We start from the raw sequence: 25,941 nt of genomic DNA on the forward strand, positions 1-25,941 counted from the left end.
ATGTACAGCATTGACAGGAAACACTGAGGTCCCTGGAGGACAAAACTCTTACTTTTAACAAGCATTAGTGATAGAATATATGACTGACACTCATTTACTTTCATGATGAATTAAACAGAATAAATGTACCCGATGGGGAAGTAAGATGACTTTACCTTTAGATCCTAACACCAAAGTATTATGGCTCCAACTGTTCTCTAGCTACATCTAACAATAATAAATACATTATTATATCAACCAACAGACTTTAGAAATATGACATTTATGATATCATTGGATTAGAAAGAAAATAAGCTCTTAAACTTTCAAAATATTCAAAGCAATTACTCTGTATAACCATTCAAGATGGCAGAAAAAAATAAGAAGAAAAAAATGTAAAATTGTTCAACACAATATTTTGCTAACAACAAAATCATAACTTAAAAATACGAAATAAAACTAAACCTGTCCTTTTTTGTCATCAATTTGCTTTCAACAGTGTTATAAAGACTTTAAGCAACAGAACAGCAAACATCATTGGACGCCCTATCCTCAAAAGATTTTCTAGTACGCCTAAACTTAGTAAGTATTGTTCTTATGAATTAATAATGAATATCAAGATAATGAATAATATTCTCATGATTATCTGAATATATAAAAAAGGTGGCATTCATCAAAATAGAAAGGGCAATTTAGGTCAAGTTATGTGTGTATGTAGTAAAGGTTGATGTTGTTCTACCCATGTGCAAGACAAATAAACAATTGGACGCAACAATAACAAATACTTGATTATGAAAAGGTTATACATCAATGTCTTGGAAAGGAAACACAACCAGCAACTCCTTACAAGATGTATTTACTGGGAGGAACTAGATGATTTGTTAAGCACATAAGACCCATTATCACATGGCACATTACATCATTCAAAAGTGGACCCAGTGCAAATATTAAAGCTAAAACAAGGCCCTTTGATACAAAACACCTCTTTATACCCTCCATACGAGGCCCAGGATTGGATTTTCCCAGCACTGTTTCTTAATTTGAAACATCCATCATTTATTATTAAAGAAAGGAAATAAAGGAAAGTAAGGGAAGAACTGTCTTTGGCAGCATCAAGAAGCCCTGTGCTAAACCACCACCCACGACTTTGTGCTTTTTTATACCCTTCCCATGTCAAACCACTGAAACCAGGTCACTTTTGAAACCGTCTCAGATATCAGGCCTTCTATATTTTGTTTGTTTTTCACAAAATTATAACTCATTTAGTTATTATGGATTTTAAATGTGTTAAATTATACATTTAGGTCTGTTACTTGATTACCTGATTGAATTTCAACAACTGTCAACAATTGGTGTTGATTGTCATGTCCTCCAGAATCAAATTGAAATGTTGTTCAGAAAGGAGGAAGAAATAATAATTTATTAAAAATTATCCAATTCAATATAATACAATCCTGCCATGGACACAGTTGAAATTAAAATGATATTGCCAAACTGACATAATGTAACTACTGATTTGTACATATTGAATGTATGTAGACCAACAGAATATCCTTCATTCCTTCTCTTATACTCATATACCTCAACGTCAATAGTCAACATCTCTTTGTAAGGGGCACATCTTCCTTACAGGGAAACTTTGAGCACTGTTTTTGTCGAAATGTATTAGGTTCAAAGATAGTATTAAATGAGATGGAAAGACGTATATGATAATGAATGTTGACATGGCAATTTCTATGCATCTGCATGATGGATATGTCATGTCAGACATGACATGGTGAGGGACACACTCCTTTGAATGGCCCCCACAGAAACAGAAGGTGGTGGTGCATCTCTCAGACACCCAGGAAATCCTTCTTAATAAAAGCTCATCCATGTCCTTTTGTAATCCTGCTCTGTATTATCAGTGTGTTGCAGCTAAGTGTTGCAATTAGCCCGGCCTTTTTCATGCAAATCAATTTGACAGCACAACAATCAGTTAGTTATGCTTGCTGCTGCTCTTTCATTCTCTCCCCTCTACTCCTTGTCTCCTTCGCCCTCTCCCTCCTTTCTACCTCATTTCTCTGGCATTTGAAGAGGTTGCTACATTTGCATTATTTATCATATAAGGTTCAAATATCCACCACTCAAGGCAAGAGCATGTGGTTACAGGGCACAGCATTACAAATGTAAAATGCAGTCATTTGCCTCACTCATGCTGACCAGTGCATCCGACAAAATAGAAATAGGATCATACTGTACTTAAGCTATTCAAAACAAACATGGGATGATGAAGGAGGAACCTGTCCGTCACTTATTTAAAGCCAACTAAATATGACTAAACTTTCATCCACACTTATATGTTTTATCCGTACACAAAGCACCTTTTTAAGACATGATCTTGGTTCATTCTAAGCCGCAAAAAGTCATCACAGGGCCAATGATGTGCATTGGAGATGCGCGTAGAGTGGTAACAGGAAGTCGGTTGCTTTGTTACAGAAAATAGAGTATTTAGCTTTGTTTAAACAAAGTAACAAGGCTTTCACTAAGCCTATGCTTTTAAAATGAACGGTTACAAATACAAGTTTGAATCCATAAGGGGTCAAGAAACCTTTTTTAATTTTAAAGTTGGATAACCGAAACGTATTAGTGTGATGTAACCTTAGTAATAGAACGTTCCCCGGTTTTACAAATACAATTCTCAATTTGGAGTCAAACAAACAAACACAAACAAACACCTGCACCACATGACAGGCCATCATCAATGTATATGTTAAAGGCTACTCGAGCATTAGGTCCCTCATTCATTAGGATGCACGTGCTGTTGAAAGGCTGGTCATTGAGAATATTAATAGATACCATTTGTTCATAGGAGGAGTCCCATCAAAGGCCTGCATGGACTTGTGCTGGTATGATAGATAGATGTGGCTTTATTACCATTAAAAAGTCATTTACAAGACGAATAGGGACACGCTTTTGAATTACGGTTACTTTATAAACAAACAGGATCTACAGCCAAAATTAAAACCAAAGCTGTTTGTTTGAAGTTGTGACAAGTTCTAATTCGCAGAGATTTCCTCTAACACCTTGTTTGTTTTGTGTTTGTTTACATAGTCAATAGCGCAAGTGAACTGAGCAAGTGTGGTCAACATAAGTAGTGAAGGCAGATTCAATATGGTATTTACTCCGTTTCACACATTATATTTGTGTGTGTGTTTGTGTGCCTGTTGGCATCCAGAGAGCCTTCGACCAGTGGCGGTGTCTCATTAACATGCTAGCCTACTATAAAAGCCAGCTATCTAAATTCATATTTTCATCAAAGTCGTTAGTTAAGTACAGAGGCAAGATGGGGAGACGGGTAAGGCAAAATCAGAAGGAAATAACTGCATGTGATCTTTTTTCTAAGGGTCAAATAAATTAAATCTGACAGAAAAATATCGAGGGAAAATTTAAAAGAGATTTAAAAAAAAAAAAGAGTTGTGGATGAGAGATGAGAGAGAGAATGTGTGATAGAGGAAGAGAAACATAGAAGAAGTGCTGCAGGATGGTGTGTGTGCCTTTAAAGTGAAGTCTCAATCTCACGTAGTTTTGTTCCTTAACAGGAAATCAGAGGGCTTAGCTGAGGCATTGCCTTAAAAGTCATGAATAAACATCAGATTGCCTTTCTGTGCATACATCATACATCACACGATGACACTACCTAATGGATGAGGATTCCTCGCCCTCCGACACATGAAAAGGCAGCGAAATTACCCACCAAACCATGCAGCCACATGGTTCTAAAATGGGCCGCTCAGGGAGAGAACAGGAGGGGCGAGGGGGGAGAAAGGAGGAGAAGTGAAAAAAAAGAATCTCTTAGTAAAATGGATCCCATGATAACCACATTCTCGTTAGTGAGCCTGTGTTCAGTGCAGGATCAAATAAAATACACTATTTCTATCTTTTGCCATAAATGATACCCCTCCTTTAATTTCTGAAATTGTTGTGGATGCCATTTCATTACAGACACAAATCTGTAAACATTCTTCTTTCACCCTCTTTGGGAAATAATGTATCAGTGTGTCTCAGCTCAAAGAGTGCATCTGTTAAAGAGGGGCAGTGGGCCGGCTGACTATAGAAAAATGTAATCTGCTGGCCAGCACAGAGAGCCTTCTGATAAGAACAGCTGCCGGGCTCACACTGTGTCACCTCCCAGAAACATGCAGCAGGTGCTGACCCTGATGGAGGGGGCCGAGAGGGACGGATGCATTGGTAGAAAGAACAAACCCAAACAGGGACAGAGTCCAAGTGAACAGCGACTGGGAAGAGAGTAGAAGACTGACAAACAGTGTTGCAAAGGGGACATTTATTCAACAAAGATTCTGCTCCAAATGTTCACCACTGCGCTAAATTTTAAATTATTCCAATGATTGCATTCCTCAAAAGAAAACTCCCTTTGTCATTAACAATGCAATGAATCATCTTTGAGTAGTTTCTTAATATAATAAAAGTCCCCTGAACAATAGGTCTGATAGAATCAGTAGGTAGGAAAACACTTGTGGTAATATGCCCATGAATAAGTTGTGGTAGGGGTATGGAGGAACAGGCATCATTTTGAGCTCACGCATGTCCTCCATCTCCTATCTGCAAGCGTGGGTGCATCATCTGCAGAGAGCCTAAGGCAACTATGCGCAGGACATTTCCACAGGAAAGAGGATCACTTAGAAACATATCCATCAGAAGGAGATACTAATTAGTGCAAGTCCATTTATGCATGTGTATGTGTATATACGTGCATGCCTGAGCATGTGCGTGTGAGGGCAGAGGGATGTACACCTAGCCAGGCGTGAGAGCAGTGTTGTGCAGCCGAGTGCAGTAATTTCTTTGATCATTTTTAATGGCCATTCTTTCATGTGAGGCTGCAGCTCGCACACAGCTCCCTGCAGGTGTCATCTCATTCTTTCAGTTGTGGGATTAGTATGCGGCAGGCAATAAAAAGCCAGGCCATTACACTGTGCAGCACACATACATAATCTCAACACAGTGGGATCATTACCTTTTCAAAGGATGATATCAGCTCACCGTCTACAGGGAGACACAAAGAAAGCGATAGAAGTAGAGTAAAAGCGGAAAATGAACCAAAAGAGGACCGAAATAAAGAGGCTGCAAACCACAGTAGCAGTGTGGGATGGAGGGGGTTAGAGAAAGAGCTATCAATCAGAATTGCAAATAATGGCAGACAGGCAGGCAGTGGATGATGGTTCAGTCCCGCCAAAAGGCTGGCATGATATGGACACAGTGGTACCTGCTGCATTCTGAAATAAAGTCAAGAAGTCGACTCCACCTCGAGCGATAGAATTACTAACAAATAACTGCTAACAGAGCACTTATATACTAATAAAGGACTGGCTTATCTACAGCCAGTTGAGTAGCACTTGAAATGTTTGGCTCTATGAAACCTGATGTATTTATATGATTCTGTTTTCTTCAAGGTTGTGTCTTCCTGGTCAAATGTACTTATTGTAAGTCGCTTTGGATAAAAGCGTCAGCTAAATGCAATGTAATGTAAAATAACATGTTATTCTCTAGCATTGTAAGTCCCCATATTATTTGGCAATTTCAGCTGCTAATTTGCAATAACAGTTGAGAAAATCTGATATTGTATTCTAACCTTGCGATACAAAATACCAGACTGTTGCAATGTATAAACCCTAATCATATACTAAATATAAAGATTCTATAACAATCCATCAAAGAGGAAAACAATCCAACCGGTTCAATGCTGCAGTTTAGCAAGCTGAGCTGTGGGAGAACTTCTAACAGATCATCCCTAAAGCCTAACATATATGACGCTCTTTACACCAAACACCAGTTTCCAAGGGCAAAGAGTGCTCCCACTGTGCCTTTCACAAACTCCTGTGCAGTGTGCACATTAAAGCAGAGCAGACACAAAAAGGTCTTTAACAGCACCTAAAAAGCCATTTTCATGATATGTGAATCTGTTCAAACCAGCATGTTGTTTCATTATTAATAGTTCTCAAGAGGCTCGACTAGTTGAGATAGACGGCTGGCTTATCTCATTCACCAGCAAACTGCATCTCCCATGGTGGTCTGCTGAACCCAGTGCAATTTACACTCAGTTTTTCATCCATTTATTTCACTACTTTAACCTGTTCTCATGTAGGCCAGAAGTCCTTCTTTTATGAATCTGATATCTTTCTGTCCATCTTTTACACTTTCCTTTTTTGCCCTTTAAGTTGAAGTCACTTGTATACAATAAAACTTTAAGGAACAAAAAGGAGTGTCATTTGACTTTGCTTTAGAAGATTAACACTTCTCATAATTGTGTATCTCTCCCTCTAGTCCAGCGTTTCTCAAAGTGTGGGGCGCGCCCCACTGGTGGGGCGCAGAGATGTGATAGGTGGGTCGCGAAAAAAAAAAAAATTAAAAAAAAAAAAGAAATTCAAATTTTTTTTTAACATTTTTTTTTCACATTTATTTATTATTTATACACTGGTGGAATATCAAAACAACGACCCGCCCGGGGTGCAAAACGTATCAATGAAAAGCGACCCTCTACCACACAAAACAACACCTGTAGATAACCCAATTTGTGTTCTTTGAAATTTAAAAGGATATTGCATTGTGTTTGTTACTTTCGTTGCAGTTGTATGTCTTAAGTGTAATTTGGCATGCTTTTATTTTGAAGGCAAGTTTACGCTGTTGACAGTTGTTGTTGCTATGGAAACAAGAAACGTTTCACAGCGGGCGGAACTTGAAATAAAGTCAGCGATAATAAAGCCCACCCATTTAGAGGGTAGATATGATTGGTCAATTGTACTGTCATTTGACATTACTCTCGTTCAGTTACTATAGCAGGGCCCTCTGTGAATTCATAGCTGGACGTCCAATCAGCTCCTGTCTTCACCTCGAAGAGACAAGCTTCTTTCATTTAACCCTTCACATTCAAACAGAAACTGAATAGGCAGATTCAAAGGATTTATTTCTTTGGAAATGTTATTTTAAATAGAATTTAATGAAGTTATTTTTGGTAAAACTAATGACAAATATTACTAAAAACATATTTAAAAAGAATATATAAAGAAAAATATAATTTGTTTTAATGTTTTTAAATATTATTTTGTAGAATATCTTAGGCCCTCAGAGACAGGCTCGCCACTGGTAAAAATCTCTCATACACAAGTGTGAAAGGCTCTCACAGACACACACAACAGCGTTGCAGTCGGGAAGAAAAGCAATGTGGAGCGAGAGAGAGAGCGAGCAAGAGAGCAAGAGAGAGAGCACACCTTTATCTATTTAATAAAGTTGTACAAAATAAAGTAAGAAATCATTCCAATGTGTACTATAGGACAGTAAAAAGTTTAAAAGGGGAGTGATTAGTCAAATATGCATAAATAAAAAGAAAGAATGCTAACTAGGTAACATAAGATAAGAATAAACAAGTTTAAATGATTTGTTGTGATCATATTCTAAAGATGTTTGGATTATTGAAAAGTATACAGCTCCCTTTCATCTGAGTGTTGAGAGCTGTATCCATACATTCATGTTGGGCTCAAAGTAGGGCTGCTCGATTATGGCAAAAATCATAATCTCGATTATTTGGGTCAATAATTGATATCACGATTATTAAAAACGATTAACCATTTACTTTGAAAAACATCAATTTATTGAAGAAAATAATTTGAAAAGTATGTTTTTAACAGTTGATTACCCTGAACTTTAAGTATAATTCAACTGAAAAACCTATTTAAAAAATAAATAAAATTGTTTTATTTCGATTATGTTGTTTTCTTAATCGTTGCAAGCCAAAATCGTAATTGCGATTAAAATACGATTTAATTGAGCAGCCCTAGCTCAAAGTGCACCAGATTGATGCATTCAACTTCAACATTTAAAAAAAATCTTCCTGGGGGTGCATCCTGGGGGACCCTCGAGGATGTGACGTCCACCACCAAATAAAGCAGGTTAAAATAATTAAATTGCATACATTTTATTTTAGTAAACACTGAAAACGGGTCCCACAGACCCAAACAGCACTCAAAGGTTAAAGGTAGCATATAATAATCTTAAAATGTGCTAAATATATACACTGCAAAAAAACAAAAAAGAGGAGTAAAAGTAGCTCACGACTTGTTTTATTTTTTGAAAGTAACCCTCATCCTAAAAAAAGTTGGAGACCCCTGTTATAGAACGATACATTTGACAATTTTAAGCTTGGCCTACCATTTTATTGGAGCGATGAGGAACAGGTGGGGCTTGAAAAGGCCCACCTGTTCAAAGTGGGGAATGACAGAAAAAGTTTGAGAACCACTGCTCTAGTCTCAACAGCAAGCCTAGCTCAACACAGTAATTAGTTGACTCCAGGGAAATATGTTAGGTAATTCTTGAGCTTTGCATTCAGGCAAAGCTGCTGAGCCCTGGTTTTTTTAGTAATCCAGTTAATCACGAATAATCTGATAATATCAATTATTTCAGTAAACAAGGAAGTCTAGATTAAGCTTTTGCCCCTCACTCAATCCCTGCATTAAATCACCACACAGATACATTTAGCAGCTAATTGGAGTAAAATGGAGCTTTGAGAGGGATGATGGAGGATGTCTACACAGTGTGTGGATGTGTCTGTAAGGAAAAGTACGCATTGTATTTTCAGGAATGGGGTCAGGGAATGTATTAAACATGATATTATTGTCCATGAACAATCATCCTCCATTAATTAGTAATAACTAAACCTTAAACTTAGCATTGCAAAAAGTTTCATTTAAATGTGCTTTCATTTTAACAGTCTTGGATTGCACATCATTTACACTTTCAGGAAATAATGCGTCATTATATTTGATTGCATATTTGCTAATCAAATAAATCTCTTTGCTATTTATATCTTGCCCATGTCTGAGTAAAAGTGCATGTAAAAACATCTTGAGAGAATTCTGACAATGGCAAATGTGGGAATCCTAAAGTTGTAGGACTTCATTTAATTGCCACTCCTTTAAATCAGTAAATCGGGAAGCAATCAAATATTTTTCCCTATCAGATGACTTCAAATATAGAAGTTTCAAGCTAACTTTACAACAAACCTCTTCAGACAAATAGGCCTTTGGATATTGAAAATATGTGAAAAATAAAACTCAGACATAATTTAGGATTCTTTGCTAATGTAATTGATCAACTGCAATACTATTGAAGACCTTGCAGACATCTTGTTGACAGGCCTTCAGATTCCTGGGGTTCCTCAGGGAGATAAAAGGCCAGGGTTCCTGCAGCAAATGATGCCTTTCTCCAGACCTATGCCTATACTGTGCTTTTAATTGGCCTCTTCTGTAGATGTGAGCCTTAATGACTTGGATATCCCAGGATTAAAAGACTCTGTGTTCAGGCAAGACAATTGTCTTAACCTTTTCTCAGCAGCTATTTATTTCCAGCTACACCCCTCCCTTTCCACAGAAGGTTTTTCCTGTCATTTTACTTTCTCCATTTCACCCATCTCTTTACATTTTCCACCATACTTTCACATTAATGTGTAATATGTAGGTTACAGGTCTGCCAACCTCCCATCCACTTTTTGTGCCAAACCACTTAACTATTTATCAAAGGTTATACTTTTCATTTGATCTTTCAGGATACTTTCATTATTTAATTTGTCAAACCATTGTAAGTCCTCACTTTCACATGCCAAATTGAACACCGACACTGCCGTCTTTACCACTGCTAACTTGACTTTTTGCACTTAAAAGGTTTGAACAGCTGGGTCCTTCCTCTGATACACAGCGCCCACTGGTAGTCCAACAAAAGCTGTGTCGGTGCTATGATCAAGCAGCTGATTTCTTCTGCACTAAACTATATCTTCTATTAGTTGGAATGCTTGCTAGGAAACAAATAGTTTGTACTGTACTGCTACCATTGCCAGATTGTTTTGACAATGGCCACAGATTCTGAAATTATTCTCATATCATGCTATTCCTCTATTGACACATCTCTTCTACATTGCCTTTATCATCCTATTATCTGTTCTGAAGCGCCGTATTTAAAATAGAAAAAAGTGCAGTAAGTTAGATTCCACAGCAAAAATGCTAGACTCCAATAGGATCTAGATGTTAACAATGAAGTGAAGAAATGTGTAACATTTGTATAATTTGAATTTCTTTGTCATTTTGCCTTCATTTGTCTTTTTAATAATGTAATCACCTAAAGAGTTTCTTGAGGACTTCCAGTTGGTAAAAGTAGTACTTAAAGTACTGGAGATTCATTGAATGAATTGATAGATTGAAAAAGTAAGCTTAACTTCCACTGTAAGTGTTTTGTTGTATGTACGTTAAGCCTCTGACATAAAGCCTATACTGCTCCACGGATAAGAGACTTGGAGGACAACCAAGAACACAACGGCTAAAGTACAAGCATTAATCAACAACTACCCAAGAGAATCTTGAGCAGATGTGAATGATTCGGCCACACACTCTGAAAACATATGCTAGCATTGGTCCTTGGAATGAACCCCCCAGGCAAAAGAGAGTTTGTCCCAAGAACACCTGGTGAGAGTACCTGCAGACTGACATCAAGCAGAGCAGGCGGACATAGAAAGAGCTGGAATGGAAAGTCCAGGAGTGGAGTGCACCAGCTGGGTGTAAAAAAGTAGGTCTTAACTCTAACGTCGGGCTTAGCTACGTCCGACTTAGTGATTCGAATTTACACCGAGTGCACCAAGCCTGACTAGTCTCGGTCGTAGCTGCGCCTGGTCTTAAGATGCGCGTCCACGTGAATACACGCAAAACAGTAATTGTTGCCAAGCAACACACATCTACATAATTTAACACTCAAACTCCTCCATTCAGAGCAAACTAAGACTTGGATAACGAAGTCATGGATAACAGAAACCAAAAGAAGAGAAAAATGACGCCCACACCCCGAAAAAGAAAGAGGGATTTTACAGAGCTACAGCGTGAACTGGTGGAGAAAGAGATCGTTCGTCTGGAGGTGGAGACCGCAAAACTGAGAGCGGAACATGACAAAATTGAGCTGGAGAAGGAGAAATTAAGACTCAAAATTATAATTCTTAAGAATCAGCAAAGAATCACTGAAGAGGACAATTTGTCATTCACCATTCTCTAATCATATTTGTTGTACTTGTTTTTATCTCAATGTCATGTTAATAGTTCTCCAAATGCTATTTAATGTTCTTGTGTGTGTTTTTTGAATAAAATAGGCTAGAAAACGGCCTATTGAAAATATGTGGTCACAATGGGAGCTTATTGAAATGCAATTGCAAAAAAACAGCGTTCATATTACAAATATACAGGGCTATATGTTGTTTATTGTGCGATTGCGGTTAACTCGTCCACCGATATCTTCACGGATGCCAGGAGGATTTTGCTGCTTCTTCTTGTGTTGGTAAGTGAATATAATTCCTAAGGCGGCTCTGGAGAGCCAAGGAAACTTGTCTAATAGCCCGACATACAGTTGTGCGATGAACATTAATCATGTCTCCCACAGTATTAAAGTAAAATCTGAGAGCAATCAGCACCTGCAAGGTTGGGGAGAGTGCAGCGTTTCTGTCTGATCCGTTCTGTTGTTGAGGGGAGATCTCCTCGATTAAATTAAAAAGGGCTTGTCTGCCGAAACGAAACCTCTCTATCAGCTCACTGAATAGATGTCCAGTGGGTTTGTTCGATCACGGACGACTCTTTCTCTTCTTAATGCCCTTTCGGTTACAACATGTAAACAAGACGCACTGCCATAGTTATTTTCCTTCTTGCCTGTTTTACGTTACTATGGATACTAGTCTCTCTTTCCAATTTACGCCTGCTCCATACTAGGCGTAAAAGTTACACCTGGGAGCAACGCATACAGGGCTTAAGTCTAAGTGGTGCACTAGTCATAACTTTAGTTTGGTCTTAACCTTCGGTTCTACGTCGGACGTAGAGTTACGACTAGGGATGTCCCGATCACCTTTTGTTGCTCCCGATCCGATTCCGATCATTTGATTTTGACAATCTGCCGATACCGATTTTTCCCGATCCGATCTTTATGCAATGCATTAAGAGAAAAAAAAGGTAACAGATAACGGCTGGTCATCCAACGCGATGAATTCAGCTATCTTGGCTGTTATTGTGTTGGCCTTTTCACTGTTCTGGGGCAGTTTCTCTTTCCTTTTGAAAGTCTCTGAAAGTGTCGGTTGTTTCAGTGCCGTTACCTGAGTGGCCGCTGTGTACTCGCCGTGTTGTTGTTGGTGTTTGTTTCTCAGGTAGCGTATTAGATTGGTCGTGTTGAACGTAACTCTGTTCTTTCCACCACGCGGAACCTCTGCCTTGCAAACATTGCATCTGGCTGTTACACTGCCTTCGCTTTCAATTTTATAATACTTCCAAACTGCTGACATTTTCTCTGTCCTGACTCCCGAGTCACCAGCTGAACATAGCCTCTCGTTAGCTTACTGCTACTATTAGACACTGCGCACACTCTGTTGCCAGATTTCAGAGAAATAAGCAACCAGGTCTATGAAAACAAGCCCAAAGAAAGCAACACATACATGATGTTGTGTAATTTTAAACCAAAACTAAGTCCTCAGGATGACTTTAAGACGTGAACATGGTCATTTTTGTTTTGTAACATTAAATGAAAAAAAAAAAATGTTATAAAAAAAAATCCCGATCCCCGATCTTTTGAAAATCACGTGATCGGCCCCGATCACGTGATCGGATCGGGACATCTCTAGTTACGACCAGCTGGTGCACTCCAGGAGAGGAGAGGAGACTCTGGCAAATTGTGGACAACAGCCTATGCTCCTTGTAAAGGAATGATAGACGCAAGTAATGTGTACATTTGTGATTTTCTTTAGGGGTTCATTTATTCAGAAAGGCCATCCTCCTTCGAACCCCACCACCCGACCTACCTCCCCTCCAGTTGCACAGACCTGGCCAATGCTGAGTGATAGACTAATCGATGTGCAGCCTAATCAGCCAGCTTAACTCTAATACCCTGGACAGGTCCACATCATTATCATATCAGCCTCCGCATGTTTTGAGGTGACATGGAAGAGGCAAAGGATTAAAGACAATCTTGTAAAGAGGCAGCACAATTTTTAATGTGTTGACCAACCAAGAGAGGCCTGTGAAAGCTGGCAGCAGGGAGAGGGAGCTTAAGGTAAAAAGAGTGACGACCAAAAAAAAGAGGACCCCAGACAAAGACTTCATGTCCGGTTAAGGCTGCCACTTCCTCTGCTGGGAAAGGATCATGCTAAAGGTTCACTATTAGCATTACTTGGGTGCATCGTCTAGAGCAGGGGTGCCCAACCAGTCGATCGCGATCGGCCTGTCAATCGCAGGGAGATTCCCAGTCGATCACGAGATGTGTCTAAAAATAAAACAACAATATTCTGTTTTATCGTTAATGTCCTACAACATAATCTTCCTGTGCCAGAATAATGCACTTGAACGCATCAAAGCTTTGTGATTGGTGTGACCCCATGTGTCGGGGCGTGGCTGGTGGGCAGTGGGCACTAGTTTTCTGAGTGACATTCCGCACACACAAAAGACCACAATTATGGCAGAAGTAAAAGAGCCCAAAATATATCATTTTCACTCCGAGTGGGAGGATGATTATTTTTGTATCTATTCCAATTCAAAGTCCATCTGTCTCATCTGCAATGCGAGCGTGGCTTTATCGAAGTAGGGTAATTTAGGAGCGGCATTTCAAAACAGTACACAAACGCTACGAGACGGAATTCCCTCCTAATTCTGCCCTACGCTCCCAAAAGGGGAGGGGCCTGAAAGGACAGCTAAATGCACAGCAGTCCATTTTCACCAGGCCCAACAACAAGAGCAAGGCTGCTACCAGAGCATCTTATCGTGTCAGTCACGTTCTTGCGAAACACATGAAGTCTTTCAAAGACGGCGAAGTTGTGAAAGAAGCATTCCTGGAGGCTGCCGACGCGCTTTTTGGGGACAGAAAAATAACAGTAGCATTTCAACAGGCTTTTGATATAATAAAAACTCAAGTTAGATACCGTTATTAATCAGCTGTAAGTTTTAGTTTGTTTGAACTTATTCATTATAATTATTGTACAAAATGGTATAAGAATGCAAACTTAAATTGATTATAGTCTATTATCAATTCAGGTTAAGAAACTAGTGTTGCATGCATCCTATTTTAAAAAGCATTTCTTTTTATACTCTACTAAAATGCAACATTCATCTTTTTTATTGCACTTTGGCAGCAGATTCCTGAGTAGCTTCAGATCGGAGTTGTCTTAAAGTTATTAGTAAGCCTAATTTATACTTTTGTAGCAACACTATTTATATATAATGGCAAAGAAAGGGTTCAGAGTCTTTTCTTTTTTCCCTGTGTCATATGTGGCAGCACTGTTCAATGTGTCTTGAAAACATTACCCACTGTAGTATGTGACGTGTGAAAAAACTCCAACTCTGTATCAACAACACTATCGTGTAACTTCAGTTAAATACTTGTATGTGTGTAGATTAGAAAGAGGTAAGATAAAGGATCTGCAGTAATTTATGAAGTATTAATCGTACAAAGGTCAGTTTTATACAAGTAGAAGTGCAACGCCTCTCTATTTGGACTGGTAGATCTTGGCAGACTGGCAACTTTAAAAGTAGCTCTCGGTTCAAAAAAGGTTGGGCACCCCTGTTTAGAGGCAACTAAAGAGGCACTGGTCCTTGCAGCCAGGCCAATGTCAGCCCTTTACTGGTGTCTATTAAAGTGTAAAGTTGTATAAGTTAAGCACACATTTAGAAGAGCTCAAGGAAGGTGTAGAAACTATCCATAAACTGCTTTACACAAACTGTTTACAGGCTTGAGGTTGCTGGGAGCTCGGGGCATGTGGTAGAGTCTGCATACTTAAAGCAATTATCTTTACAGACACGCACATACACACAACATGATCTGGTGTTAATTACACTTAGTAAGGGAATGACATTGACATTCACACTCTCACATAGCAACCCAATTGATAATGCAGACAATGGCATAGAATCTGAATAATTTGTTTCTTCATAAAAATGTGTAATCATAATTCATCTGTATAATGTCTCCACATATTGCTAAAATTCATTAAGTAATCATTTAGAATTGTCTTATTACATTCATGTACCTCCAAATGATATACACCATGATAACTTGGTGTGTGTGTGTGTGTGTGTGTGTGTGTGTGTGTGTGTGTGTGTGTGTGTGTGTGTGTGTGTGTGTGTGTGTGTGTGTGTGTGTGTGTGTGTGTGTGTGTGTGTGTGTGTGTGTGTGTGTGTGTGTGTGTGTGTGTGTGTGTGTGTGTGTGTGTGTGTGTGTGTGTCCTAGCATTACTATACTTGTGGGGACCTAAACGTGTGAGAACTCGCCTCCCTTATGGGGACAAATTGGAGGTCCCCATGAGGGGAATCATTAATTTTAGGGTGAATACTTGGTTAGGTTTATGGTTAGGATTAGGGTAAGGGTTAGGCATGTGTTGGTTATGGTTAAGGTTAGGATAAGTCTCCAGGAAATGCATGTAAGTCAATGTAATGTCCCCTGAAGTGATGTATACATGGTATGTGTGTGTGTGTGTGTGTGTGTGTGTGTGTGTGTGTGTGTGTGTGTGTGTGTGTGTGTGTGTGTGTGTGTGTGTGTGTGTGTGTGTGTGTGTGTGTGTGTGTGTGTGTGTGTGTGTGTGTGTGTGTGTGTGTGTGTGTGTGTGTGTGTGCGTGTGTGTGTGTGTGTGTGTGTGTGTGTGTGTGCGTGTCATTTTTCTTTTGATCTAAAATGTAATGAATGAGCAGACTGATGAGGTTTGCATTTCATAATAAAAAGGTCAGCCTTATTAAGATGAAAGGAAGATAAAACCACTCTGAGCTCTTGATTTCTGATATTATAGACACACAGTCAGCTTGTTAATTTAGAATTTTTAAGTTGTGCTCATATATTGGTGGTATATTAAAAAACACATGCAATCCAACAAGAGATGACATTCATAAACGGCTTCAGCCATCATAAAGCAGTAGTACTGGATTTTCCTGGATAACTACATGTGTTTGGCTGGTATTTGTTCAAAGTTGTTTTTGATTCGTAGTTGAACTATGCTTGAAAATTAATTCATCCTCTTAGTGAGGTTTGTAACTTGAGGCAACAGCTCCCCATCATCATTAATGTTTAAGATGGCTAACAACTGTGCTGTCAACAGCTTCCAAGATAATCGACATGTCAATCAATGACGGGTGTGAGGCCGGCTTTTAGAGGGTCCCTAAGGTAGCTGTTTAGAGCACGCTCAGTTTAACACAGTGGCAATGGGAGAGTGTAAACAGAGAAGAATATAGACTCCAGGATTGACTGGTTGATCAATGGCATTGATCATTTAGCCCACAGAGCCTCCACTTCTCTGCATGGGCTGCTCATTTCCCCCTCAGTCATCCCACTCCCAGGCTTTACGCTCTGGATCACAACTACTCTTTACTCAGTCACTAACAAATGTAGCCAACACACTAGAGGGAGACAGAGAGGGGGGCTTATACAAACACTACATTTGGTTGGATGTTGTGATATGTTTGATCAAGTTTGACAAACTTGTATGGTGTGTTTTTATCTTCACACTGAAGGTGATGGGTTTTTCTTATACCCTATGCAGTTATTACTATTTTCTATTTAAACCAAAAGACGCAGGTATTATTCATAGCAGTTGTGTAGACCAAAACAGTGCTAATAGGAAGCAAAGATATTTCAGTTTTGATCAAATTGCTCGACTACTAGTTGTCATTATTATTAGCAAAGTTGAAGTTAAATTAAGTGTCGTAAAAAAGTATTGCTGCTCTCTCAACATTGAGAATTTTTTTTTGGATAAATGATCCATTGCTTTTCAATGTATCTTTTAGTGGCATGGGAATAGAGACAAACTCAGAGTGACAGTTGGCACACCTAACTTAAACAACAAGGCAAACCGATTGGTTCATTCTTCCTTGATGCAGGCCGAGTCCACCACTTCAATCACTGTACAGGCTGATATGTTCTGGCAGCATTCACTCTGAACTGTGGACCCTACATAAAAGGCAAGGACACTCAAACACGGAGCTAATTTCCCCATCCTAATTTACTGGTGGTAGTCCTCTTTGTGGCTGAAAGAGGGATAGTGCATATTGGGCTCCCCAGCAGTGACACTCTACACAGTGTGTGGCAGTGTGGACAGAGACAAAGTGACAGCAGGAGTATATCATCTGTTGGACTATTGACAACCTCAAATCAAGCAGTGAACAATTTGACCAAACTAATTTGGTCAAGGTAAAAAAGGAAAATAAATGTTACACATTATAATCATAATCCGATACAGTATTACTAGCCAATCAACTGGATCCAGCATACTGGGTAGCTGTAACTACACACAGGTCCATCAGTTCTAAATTCATGATGAATTTTTATTCTTGCTCTTTTCTCAAAGCATCCATTTCAGATGAGATGAAAAAGTAATATTCCAGCAATAAAGCTTGATTTACATCCCCTTCGCCGTTCCCCCTCTTCCTTTTTTATTTGATCATTTAGCCAGGATCATATAACTGTATATCAGACACAAATGAAATCAGGTCCCATACACATTAAGGCCATGTCTTTCTGCAGCTAACATCCCCTCCAACCCAACCACCCAGCTCCACAGCAAGCCAAGGGCAGAGTCCCATTCATTTTCAGGCCCATTTCCTCCTATGATTAGGCGATCAATCAATCCCAGCATTCAATCTCATCAGGCAGAAGGGATTATCTGCCCATCTTCCCCTCTGCCTCTTTCAACTCACTCCCTCCCACACACACAGCAGCACATTAACATCAGATCAAGTATCAGCCAACACAAGCAGTCTACCACATCCTCTGACCACAAACAGACAGCTTCTCATCTGAGCCATTTCTCACTCACCCCCTCCATCTCCTGCAAATGGCTGTGCTCAAATAAATAAAACCGAACACATTGTTAGTGCTAACTATTTTCCTTTTGTACGGTGCAAAGATTTCAGGCTTCCTGCTTCAAGATATAAAAAAACAACTCTTAAGAAGAAATTGAACCCCCCGACCGCCTAGAGATCTGCTTATTCTCATCATTTTTGTTATTCTCTGATGGAGAGGATTATTATAAAACATCATATTGTGAGTGTTGAAGGGGAAAAAATGAATTAGTATTAAACGCAAAGAGACTAAGAGCACACACAGGAGAATGACATTACTTTTCTGCCATCACTAATATTTAATATTTCTATGTTTTTTTGTTCAGATAAGCACTTGCTAAAAAGGGACAATTTCCTTGCAGCTAAAATATTTAATAATTTCCCCTTAATGGCAAAAAGCTTTTTGATGTAGAAATGCTAATTCTCGAAACAACCCTGATGAAACTGCCATGCTTTCAAGACACACTAGCTTTTAGTAACCATGTGCTAGGTTAATAATGTTTCACGTCTGAAAGGCAGCATTTCCTTCCATGCTCATACCCCCGTGAAGGTGGGCCTCAATACACCAGAAACTAAATCAAAACTGGTTCAGTCATATTGGGAAAAACATAACTCGGAAATAACAATTTCACTGTCAAGCCAAGTGGCTAAGCACATGTCTTTATATTATACATTTTAACTATAAAATACACTTAAAAAATAATTATTTTATATTTGAATGAAGACTTCTTTTGTTTTTGTTCACTATTAAAACATGTTATTAGTGCAGCAATAGGAACTGTGTTAATATCACACCCTTTCACTTCAATCGACTTTACTGTAATCTTTGTAGGTTTAGCAATGAATTTCCCTACCAAGCTATTTAAATGTTTCTTCTTTCTTATTAACATAAGAAACAAAGAAAAAATTGATTCTGTATTTCTGACACTGTGTTTCTGAACTGTGTCTGTTTTTGTTATCCATTTCTTCACATCAGCCATGGATGAATTGGTGCTTTGTGCCTATGTGAGCTACCTGTGAAGCACCCAAGTGCTGGATCATCCATGGTAGTTGTCTAATGGATAACATGCTGAAGACCTTCTTTGAAGATCAGGAAGTCCTCCAGGATGTTTCACATTTTGTTCTGCTCACTGAGTGAGTATCAGTGTATTACTGATATCCTATCAACACAAAAAAAGTTTCCATTAACATCACTCACATCTTAATATGAAGATAAATAAGACTTTAGAAACAAAAATGAAAAAAACCATATGAATACATTATTTATAAAAAACATGTATCCTATTCTAATGTCAGCAGCAGCAATATTGTCAGACTCTCTGTTGGACTCTTGACTGTCCGTAGTAGCGTAATCTGCTCAAATAAATGGCTTTAATAACACGTCTGAATCCTCCTCAGCTTTTGTTCTATAGGTCATTGTTTTTAATAATGTTCAAGGACCAACTAAAAGATGCAAACTCCAAGATGCAAGTCTTGGTGTTTCTTGTTGACCTGCAACAATTCATCTTAGAGATGGCACAGTATATCTTAAACACCATAAACCAAGCCACAAAACTCAAATTCAGACGGTGATATTGGTTCTGCTCATGGGCATTTTTGACTGTGTGTATTAGGCTTGAGGTGTACACATGATAAGCAGTCTGATCACCTGCTGCTCGGTTAGGCACAGAGTTTGTGCCGAGAGCTAATCTCAATAGTGATGTATCATAACACAATTCATAAACAATAAATATTTAAAGGCCTACTTATTTTACAAAAATATCAGGGATAAGATCTCCATATTTGAGCATCTTGGATCAGCTATGATCTGATTCAACATGCTTTTAGACGCGAGTGGTGAATAGTTTTGATTGAATTGGTTAAAATAATTGTAAGCATAATAGTAAGGTGTAAAAACAGAGTAAACCATGGCTAGAACGTAGCAACAGAATGGTGGTGTGTTCATTTCCTTCATTGTGTGTGGCTGGAGATAATGCAGGGTGGGGTTAAGGGGAGGGCTGTATGGAGAAAAAATGAGTTTGGCTTCATCATATCCTCTTGCAGAGTAGCCTTGACCTGCTCAGAGATCTTGATAGAGCTGTCGTCCATTTAATTCATAGGATACACTGTGTATGCCTTATCTCAGGGAGGACCCAGTAATATATTTTGGGATTAATACATCCTCTTTGCCTTCAATACATTACATTAGAAAGCTGACAAAGTCATATTGCTAAATATCTAAAATGTAACTTAACTGATGTGTAGGTGATCTAGTATTTAGTATTGTTTAATGGAATGTATATCAGTGTATTCAAGTCAATACTTCATTAATTTAAACCAATATATTTCTTGATTCTTTGTACAGTATGAAAAAAGAGTCTTTGTACCTGTGCTGAAGTTCACTGCTGTGAGGAGTCCAGTTCTGTCTCTCACTCTCTGGTCCAGCCTGGCTGCATCACCTGGACACCTTAAACAAACAGATATATATATATGTAAAGTACCATGTGTACAAACAATATAACTGATTCTCTTCTGTTGAACATGTTGGATTGTGTATTGTCCGAGTCAGGGTCCTTTTTATTTTACTGTAACTTTGGAAGTTGTGTTACCAATGCTTACTGTTTATTTGATACCCATTTGGTAATGCAATTAATAAAAACAATAAGGTTTGGGTTCGTTCTTCAGATGACTGTGACGTTAACGTGTAAGCTCTATAATGAACTCCAGCTCAACCAACCATATTGTAATATCTAAGTAATCATCTTGAAATATGACATTAATAATTGTAATATACACACATCTTATTGTGAGGTTGATTTCACATACACTACTTCGACGTTAGCTTGTCTACATACTTGAGCATAGCCAATTTAAATTAACCTTAGCGATGCATACAGTTCCTACCTACATACACTAAACAAAAATATAAATGCAACACTTTTGTTTTTGCTCCCGAACTCAAAGATCTAAAACATTTTCTATATACACAAAATAACCATTTCTCTCAAATATTGTTCACAAATCTGAACAAATCTGTGATAGTGAGCACTTCTCCTTTGCAGAGATAATCCATCCCACCTCACAGGTGTGGCATATCAAGATGCTGATTAGACAGCATGATTATTGCACAGGTGTGCCTTAGGCTGGCCACAATAAAAGGCCACTCTGAAATGTTCAGCTTTATCACACAGCACAATGCCACAAGTTTTGAGGGAGCGTGCAATTGGCATGCTGACAGCAGGAATGTCCACCAGAGCTGTTGCCCGTGAATTGAATGTTCATTTCTCTACCATAAGCCGTCTCCAAAGGCATTTCAGAGAATTTGGCAGTACATCCAACCGGCCTCACAACCGCAGACCACATGTAACCACACCAGCCAAGGACCTCTACATCCAGCATGTTCACCTCCAAGATCGTCTGAGACCAGCCACTCGGACAGCTGCTGCAACAATCGGTTTGCAAAACCAAAGAATTTCTGCACAAACTGTCAGAAACCGTCTCAGGGAAGCTCATCTGCATGCTCGTCGTCCTCATCGGGGTCTTGACTAGAGATGTCCCGATCCGATTACGTGATCGGGGATCGGAGCCGATCACGTGATTTTCAAAAAATCGGGGATCGGGATTTTAAATTATTTTTTTTTTATTTAATGTTACAAAACAAAAATGACCATGTTCACGTCTTAAAGTCATCCTGAGGACTTAGTTTTAGTTTAAAATTACACAACATCATGTATGTGTTGCTTTCTTTGGGCTTGATTTCATAGACCTGGTTCCTTATTTCTCTGAAATCTGGCAACAGAGTGGGCGCAGTGTCTAATAGTAGCAGTAAGCTAACGAGAGGCTATGTTCAGCTGGTGACTCGGGAGCCGGGTCAGAGAAAATTTCAGGAGTTTGGAAGTATTATAAAATTGAAAGCGAAGGCAGTGTAACAGCCAGATGCAATGTTTGCAAGGCAGAGGTTCCGCGTGGTGGAAAGAACAGAGTTACGTTCAACACGACCAATCTAATACGCTACCTGAGAAACAAACACCAACAACAACACGGCGAGTACACAGCGGCCACTCAGGTAACGGCACTGAAACAACCGACACTTTCAGAGACTTCTAAAAGGAAAGAGAAACTGCCCCAGAACAGTGAAAAGGCCAAAAGAATAACTGCCAAGATAGCTGATTTCATCTCGTTGGATGACCAGCCGTTATCTGTTACCTTTTTTTTCTCTTAATGCATTGCATAAAGATCGGATCGGGAAAAATCGGTATCGGCAGATTGTCAAAATCAAATGATCGGAATCGGATCGGGAGCAAAAAAAGGTGATCGGGACATCCCTAGTCTCGACCTGACTCCGGTTCGTTGTCGTAACCGACTTGAGTGGGCAAATGCTCACATTCGATGGTGTCTGGCACGTTGGAGAGGTGTTCTCTTCACGGATGAATCCCGGTTTTCACTGTTCAGGGCAGATGGCAGACAGCGTGTTTGGCGTTGTGTGGGTGAGCGGTTTTCTGATGTCAATGTTGTGAATCGAGTGGCCCATGGTGGTGGTGGGGTTATGGTATGGGCAGGCGTATGTTATGGACGACGAACACAGGTGAATTGTATTGATGGCATTGTGAATGCACAGAGATACCGTGACGAGATCCTGAGGCCCATTGTTGTGCCATTCATCCACGACCATCACCTCATGTTGCAGCATGATAATGCATGGCCCCATGTTGCAAGGGCGTCCCGGCTCTTCCCCAGAGTTTGCCGCTTGGACATACAGTCTATGGTTTATACCAAGCCCCCAGGAAGTGCGCCGGAGTCTGATGAGAATATTCGTTGTGGCCAAACGGCGGTACTACACTGCCTTTAGGTTGCTGGGCCCGGAAACACTTTTTCCCATTGACTTACATTGTGAAAGAGTGGTCTGTAACTCGTTGGATAATTTTTTTTAAACTAAATAAACAACCCAGTATGAACACTTGTATAGCCCTTATTAAAAACATTCGTTCCTCAAGTTGTAAAAATGTGCTAATAACGTTATTCTGAGAGTTATTTCCCTCTGCATTATGAACGTGCATCTAACTATGTTACGTGTTCAGCACTACATGCGTTTATCTTTACCCATGGATGCAAAATAAGAACGGACCATATCGCCTTACTGCCAGCCCACGGAGCTGTAATAATGGATATTGCACGTTTGCTGTAATTCATCATTTGTACAATATTATAGCCTACTACATGGGCTGTATGATGTAAATGTTGTACCGTAAATATTGTATTAAATAAAGTTAACGTAGATTAACGTCCCTGTAGCTTCTTATTCTTTCACACACACATACGGGTTTTGGGCCGAGGGCGACACCATACTTCCGGTATGCGTCATTTCACGCGAGGTGCAAGCAGAATATCATAGTCTATTGCCTTAATCAATATAGTCAACTCTAAAATACCACATATATGTGATGATAATATTATTGTGACAAGTGGGGTATTCACCAGGGGGGTATACTGCGAAGCAGGATTTTCGCTTAGCCGGCTAAATTCAGGGAAAACTCCGGCTTTCCGGTCATCCGAAGCTGGTTCTCTTTTTAGCAGGCTAGATCTCCATGGTAATATATGCTAAGCAGCTAACCTGGTCGGGACCAGGTTAGGTTGCAGGCTAAGAGCTCAACTCAGTGAAAGCACCGCCTGCTGACCAATCAGAGCTCAGTGTGCGGAGTTTAAAGCGATCAAGTCATATTACAGGAGAAAGGAAATACAGAAAAATCATATATCTCCTTATCTGAGTCAGCTGAGCCGTATCTGGCCGTGCAACACTCACAGTGTCACATACTGTATGCAGAAGTATTATTTTAAGCAACACATAAGTTGACGAAACACTCGAGACAAATGTAATTGAAGTCAGATCGTGTTTTAGACGGGGCAGTGATATCATAAACCTGTTAATGTACGCATTCAAACACTTTTTCTTTTTCCAGCTGTATTCACCTTGCAGGTGCAGCTATGTGGCTTTTATCCTGGATAAAGTGTTTAAGTCATGGATGTTTAAAGTTTAACTTCTTCATTTTTGACTAGTATTAAAGTTCACTTTTCATTCAGGAAGTATGACGCTGCGCTGTCAGTGCGCTTCTCCATGTTTGTGATTGTCGAATGCTCCAAATGCCACCCCTTTCATGTGAACGCGCACCTAACTAGATAGGACACGGCTGGCTTGAGCGATCCACTTGATAACCAGCGTCGTAGTACAGTTTAGCGAGAGCGCGTATGTTTTGGATTAGGCCAACCGGCTAACTCAAACATATCCAGGTTAGGTTGAACCAGCTTCGTAGTATAGGCCCCTGGTGTTTCCAGAAGATAGACGTAGATGCTGCCAAAATCGACCGAAGGCCACTTTCGAGTCGTTTTTCCATACATCTGCAGGCAGTCTGTAAGGGCAATCGGACAACCCACACAGCTCTAGTTTAAGCTGGTAACGACCTAGAACACACCCCTCAAGTCCAGAGATGTAATCCGAAGACATGCAGCGATTTCTTCGGTCGTTAATTCAGAATATTAGCACCTCCAGGAAAATGGCGTATTTATATATATATATATATATATATATATATGGCGCGCGTTGCATTGTGGGTAGCTCGTGACGTCACTGTGTGTGAAAGAATTGCACTAAGAAGCTTATTGCACTGTGTATAAATATAAATATATATATATATATACAGTGCAATAATTATTTCATGCTAAATGAAGCTCTGTTGGATATCACTAGATCCTGTTACAGCGTAATATACAGTACATAACGATTGATGTGTACATTAGCATAATTACTAGCTAGCCGCTAGCTGCTAACTGCCGACTCGTTAATATGAAATCCATCATAACAACCCATTACCATGCTGTCATGAACGCGCGGTGCTGTTACGTGTACGCAAATTGACGTGCTTGATGTGAACGAGCATTTTGGTTAAAGTTGCGCATGCGCTATGAGCGCACATACGGGTACTTCTCAGGCATGCCGGGTAATCTGTGATGTATCACTCTCTCAAAAGTTGGGTCATTTTATTCATCATGCGCCAATGAGCAACTCTCATAGGAATGAATGAGGCCCCGCCTCCCACGCTGTATCCAATTCTTATTATACATCCATGGTTTATACTGGGATACTTGAATGCAACTGAGCCATTGTTAACATCACTAACAAAACGTGTGCTTCTCCTACTATACATTAGCATTAAGTCCAAATGTACTGTATATTAAGCATGAGTTAAATGTATTTAAATAAATAAATACAAATTAAAAGCTATTTCATTAACAGACTACGGATTAGTGCAGTGATCTTAATAAAAAAGCATTTAAACACAATTCAAAACAGCAAAGATTGTGCAACTTAATCATGACATGTGCCTAAAATATGTGTGTAAAACGTCCCTACAATAATACGTTAAATTGAATACCTTTTTGCATTGCAGCTAGGATGATTGCAAATGTGTGTTGGAAGTTAAAAAGTGGGCCTAGTCATGAACAGTGAAAAGCTAGCCCGCTTTCTTACTGTAGATCTCTAACTAATTAGATATGGGCGATCTATTATCAACTATCCCTTATCACACTCACCTAGATACTTTTCTTACTCCTTATATTGTTGCTCTGATTTTACACGATCCATGTCACGGACAAGTACAGCCTGTTTCAGTGAACTTTCAGCTACTTCACCCACCTGTTCGTGATTGGAGCTGTACGAATCCTTGGTAAAGCGATCGGCGTGTGTAGAGATCCATTGTAGAGGCCTGTCTGTGTTGTGGTTGTCAAAGCTTGGGCGGTAGTTTATTAGCTTGTCATTTGTAGCATACACCAGGTAGCATCCAACCTTAAGCTGCTGGCTAGTCGTACAATAAACGTACACACACATGGGAGGAAAAGACGTTAGACCTTCAATGTATTAGCACTAGCATACATTCAAGATACAGAGAGAGCTAGCTTGCTAGCTAACGTTATCTTCACTCGAGAAAACTCAAATCAAACCAAGAGCTAGCACCTGTAACTATGCACTCTGACTATGGTCCAATACTAATGTAAGACATGTTAATGAGATTGGAGGGATAATATTTATGTTTAATAACAAACTGCACTGCTGTGA

The 25,941-nt window shown here is 39.4% G+C and overlaps 1 long non-coding RNA gene across 1 annotated transcript; it reads right to left on the bottom strand.

Annotated features, from left to right (window-relative positions):
• Positions 1-18,861: 18,861 nt before the first annotated feature.
• On the bottom strand, positions 18,862-25,685 carry LOC139433337 (uncharacterized). Its single transcript, XR_011642861.1, has 3 exons — positions 25,522-25,685; positions 20,222-20,301; positions 18,862-19,015 (listed from the first exon to the last, which is right to left on the bottom strand). It is a non-coding gene; the product is annotated as an uncharacterized lncRNA (long non-coding RNA).
• Positions 25,686-25,941: the final 256 nt, after the last annotated feature.

Source organism: Pseudochaenichthys georgianus, chromosome 3 (genome assembly GCF_902827115.2).
Source record: "Pseudochaenichthys georgianus chromosome 3, fPseGeo1.2, whole genome shotgun sequence".
Lineage (NCBI taxonomy): Eukaryota > Metazoa > Chordata > Actinopteri > Perciformes > Channichthyidae > Pseudochaenichthys > Pseudochaenichthys georgianus.